The sequence below is a fragment of the Equus caballus genome, chromosome 2, assembly GCF_041296265.1.
Source record: "Equus caballus isolate H_3958 breed thoroughbred chromosome 2, TB-T2T, whole genome shotgun sequence".
Classification (NCBI taxonomy): Eukaryota; Metazoa; Chordata; class Mammalia; order Perissodactyla; family Equidae; genus Equus; species Equus caballus.
The window spans coordinates 60,101,217-60,106,271 of NC_091685.1; positions in this window are offsets into that span (position 1 = coordinate 60,101,217).

The window sequence follows — 5,055 nt, forward strand, 5'->3', positions numbered from 1 at the left end:
GTGCCCAGCATCTGATGATTGGATAAAGAAGATGTGGTATATATATACAATGGAATACTACTCAGCCATAAAAAAGGACAAAGTCGTCCCATTCACAACAACATGGATAGACCTTGAGGGTATTATATTGAGTGAAATAAGCCAGACAGAGAAAGACGAACTCTGTATGACTCCACTCATAGATGGTAGTTAACATATGGACAAAGAGAACTGATCAGTGGTTGCCAGGGGAAAGGGGGGTGAGGGGAGGGCACTAGGGGTGAAGTGGTGTACCTACAACATGACTAATAATGATGTACAACTGTAATTTCACAAGGATGTTAACTTTCATAACGTTAATAAAAAAAAAAAAAAAAAAGACAGACTTATAGACCAATGGAGTAAAATAAAGAGCTCAAAAACAAACCCTCAGTCTTTTCAACAAATGGTGCTGGGAAAACTGGATATACGTATGCAAAAAAATTAAGCTGGACTCTTACCTTATACCATACAGAAAAATTAACTCAAAATGCATTGAAGACCTACATGTAAGTCCTAAAACTATGAAACTCTTAGAAGAAAATATAAGGAGAAAACTTCATAACATTGGCTTTGGCAGTGATTTCGTGGATATGACACCAAAAGCATAGACAAGAAAATAAAAAATAAATAAATTTGACTTCATCAAAATTAAAAACTTTTGTGCATGAAAGAACATTATCAACAAGGTGAAAAAGCAACTCATGGAAAGGGAGAAAATACTTGCAAATCATATATCTGAAAAGGGATTAATATTCACAATATATTAAAAAAAAAACTCTTACAACTCAACAACAACAAAAAGCCTGATTTAAAAAGTCCTTTGAGGGGCTGGCCCCGTGGCCGAGTGGTTGAGTTCGCGCACTCCGCTGCAGGCGGCCCAGTGTTTCGTTGGTTCGAATCCTGGGCGCGGACATGGCACTGCTCATCAAACCACGCTGAGGCAGCGTCCCACATGCCACAACTAGAAGGACCCACAACGAAGAATATACAACTCTGTACCGGGGGGCTTTGGGGAGAAAACGGAAAAAATAAAATCTTTAAAAAAAAAAAAAAGTCCTTTGATCAAAGGACTTAAATAAGCATTTCTCCAAAAAAGATATACAAATGATTAAGAAATACCTAAAAAGATTCTCAACATCTCTAATCATTATGGAAATACAAATCAAAAACACAGTTAAATATTAGTTTGCACCCATTAGGACAACTATTATAAAAAAAAAAAAAAACAGAAAATAACAGGCATTGGTGAGGATGTTGAAAAATTGGAACCTTGGGGCCAGCTTGGTGGCGTAGTAGTTAAGTTCACATATTCTGCTTCAGCAGCCCCGGGCTCACAGGTTCAGATCCTGGGCATGGACCTACACACCGCTCATCAAGCCTTGCTGTGGTGGCATCCCACATACAAAATAGAGGAAGATTGGCACAGAGGTCAGCTCAGGGACAATTTTCCTCACCAAAAACAAACAAAAACATACACACAAATATTGCAACCCTTATGCACTGCTGGCAAGGATGTAAAATGGTATAATTCCTATGGAAAACAGTTCAATTGTTCCACAAATAGAACCCTAGACTTATCATAGCATCCAGCAATTCCACTTCTTGGTATTTACCCAAAAGAATTGAACTCAGGAACTTGAACAGATATTCACTCAAACAAATTGTACACCCATGTTCATAGCAGCATTTTTCACAATAGCCAAAAGGTGGAGGCAACCCAAGTGTCCATCAGTGGATGAACGGATAAACAAAATGTGGTATATACATACAGTGGAATATTATTCAACCCTTAAAAAGGAAGGAAATTCATACTACAACATGGATGAACACTGAAGACATTATATTAAGGGAAATAGGTCAGTCACAAAAGGACATACTTAACAATTTCACTTATGTGAGGTACCTAGAGTAGTCAAATTCACAAAGACAGAAAGTAGAATGGTGATTGCCAGAGGCTGGGGGGAGGGGGAATTGGACATTATTGTTTAATGCGTGTGGAATTTCAGTTTGGGGAAACAAAAAGTTCCAGAGATCGTTAGTGGTAACGGTTGCACAACTATGTGAATATTCAGGCATATCTTGTTTTATTATGTTTTGCTTTATTGCACGTCACAGATACTGCATTTTTTACAAGACCCTCCACCAGCAAAAAGATTATGGCTCACTGAAGCCTCAAATCATAGTTAGCAATTTTTAGCAAAAAGTATTTTTTAATTAAGGTATGTACATTATTTTGTTAGACATAATGCTATTGCACACTTAACAGGCTACAGTATAGTGTAAACATAACTTTTATATGCACTAGTAAACGAAAAAAATATATGTGATTCGTGTTATTGCAATGGTTTGGAACCCAACTCGCAATATCTCCAAGACATGCCTGTACCTAATGCCACTGAACTGTACACTTAAAAATGGCCAAAATGGGAAATTTTATGATTAGTCTATTCTTCCACAATGAAAAATTATCTTGAAAAAAAACTGCAAGGATTTTATTAGGGGAAATGTCTGTGAGAGAGAACAGAGAGAGAACTGGGGGAATTTGAACCATCATCAGAACACAAAGCAAGTCTGACCCTAGGGAAGGGAGAAAGAGAAGAAGGATTGTGTGGAAGCATCCTAGACCTGCGCGCAGTCTAAGAAGTTTGGCAAGTCCATCAGCCAATATCACCCATCAGAGGAGTCCTGTTTGCTCCCAGAAATGGACCTGCTTTAGTATCATTGCCATACTTGGTATCGGCTGTCTAAGGAAGCAGCCCTGGGAAGTTTCAGAGGATTTTAAAATGCAGCAGCTGGGGACCTTGGTCCATTACACTCTCTACAGTTGGAAGTCAGCCAGACATATTCTCATTGCCACCCCAAAGGCCTTACTTGATCTGCCCCCACCATTGCCTCTTGACCCCCCATCCTCTTTCCCCTTGCATCACGTGTTCCAACCACACTGGCATTGCCAGTCCTTGAAAACAGTAGGCATGCTCCCACTGTAGAGCCTCTGCATGTGTTACTATGCCTAAATGCTCCTCTCCCAGATAGCCACGCAGTTTGTCCCTTCACTTCCTTCAGATCTTCACTCAAATATCACTTTCCCAGTGAAGGCTTCCCTGGTCACTCTATCTAAAATTTCAACAGCCCTTCACTAACCCTCATATACATACACATACGTCCTATTTTTCTTCTGTTTTACTTTTTTTACTTAGCACTTGTCACTATAAAACACACTATACTCAGGGCCAGTCCCACGGTGTAGCAGTTAAGTTCAGTGCACTCCACTTTGGTGGCCCAGGTTCACAGTTTCGGATCCCAGGCATGGACCTACGCCACTTGTCAGCCATGCTGTGGTGATGACCCACATATAAAATAGAGGAAGACTGGCACAGATGTCAGCTCATGGCTAATCTTTCTCACACACTCACAAAAAAACCCACCATACTCTTTTATTTATCTTATTTCCTATCACCCCTATTAGAATGTACATTTCGTGTCAACAGTAGCACTGATTTTCTTGGTTATAGTTGTTTATCCAGCAAGTAGAATAATGCATAGAACATATTAAGCATTCAAGAAATATTTTCTGAATAAAAGAGTGAAGACACAGAAGAATAACGATTGAAAAATATTAACACATTTATCGCTAATGTGTAAATGAGTCACCACAAGAAGTACAGAGGGACATCTTCTTGGCAACATCCTATTCAGTTTGTCCAACTTTCCATGTGTACTTAGAAGGAAGAAACTTTGTGAACAATCCCTAATCTAAATTTTCTCAAGTTTAGAATGGTTTTTCATGAAAAGAGTCAAGGAAGCTTTCAAAGATAAAAATGGCAAGACAAAACAGTCCATGTCAAAAAACAGCAAAACCAGCATTAAGTGACTCTTTTTGGTCAAGAATGGGACAATTTTTACCTCAAAAGAATTAGTGACAGCAATTGATTTAAACACATTGATCTTATTTTTAAAATATCCATAGTCGTTAATGATACCAAAATAAGAGAAGAAAGGAAATGAAAGGAAAATAAGAGCAATATCGAAAACAAAAACCTGACCATAGGACACAAGCAGGAAAACAGGGCAACAACTTCTCATTCTGAAGATTGCTAAATAAAAGGCATAGACTCATTGTTTGTCCTAATATCAAGATAACCAAATATCTTTAGTTGATAAGGAATCTTCCTTCTCAGAAAACATCCAGCTAATGAACGAGGAAATAATAATAATTTTTCTAAATAGTCATTTTGCAACCCCTAGTGAAATATTTAGTGGGTGAAATCATTAGTGGGTGAATCAATTTAAGGAGAAATTGATGGGGAACTTACAGTGTAGGTAGCAGACTATGGTCCATTGAAATAAATAATCAGTCTCAGCATGAATAAGGGTGGAACAAGCAGGCGTTTTGTGTGCCTCCTGCTGTAATGCAATACAAACACACAGCCCCACCTATGAAGTATTCTGACCACGAGAGCAGAACCTGAACCCAAAAAGCTATAGAGCCAACTTCCATTAACAGAAATAAGGGGGACAGAGGAATAAGTTACGTGTCACCACCAGGAAAAACAGCCAAATCCAGAACATGGGACATTCTATAGGACAACTGACCCAGCTTCTGAAAGGGGTAAATAGAACGAGCATGAAAAAAAGTGAGGAGAGATTGTCCTGGGTGTCTTTTTAAACTTAATAACACTAAGCAACAAAATAAAATGTAGAAATTTCTTTTCAGATCCCAATTCAGATGCAACAAATACAAAAATACTCTTCAAGACAACTGACATCTGATTACGGTCTGGGTACCAGCAGACATCAAAGAATTATTAGTAATTTTGCTAGATATGAATAATGTCGCTGTCATTAGGTAAGAAAATATCCATATTTTTAGATCCATGTTGAACTATGGAAAGGAGAATGACATGATATATTTAATTATATTTAAAACACTTCAGGAAAAGAGGAAAATAGATTGTCAGTGAGGCAAAATCACAGTAGTTATTGAATCTACATAATAGGTATATTTGGTTTAATTTACTATTCTCTCCATTTTGT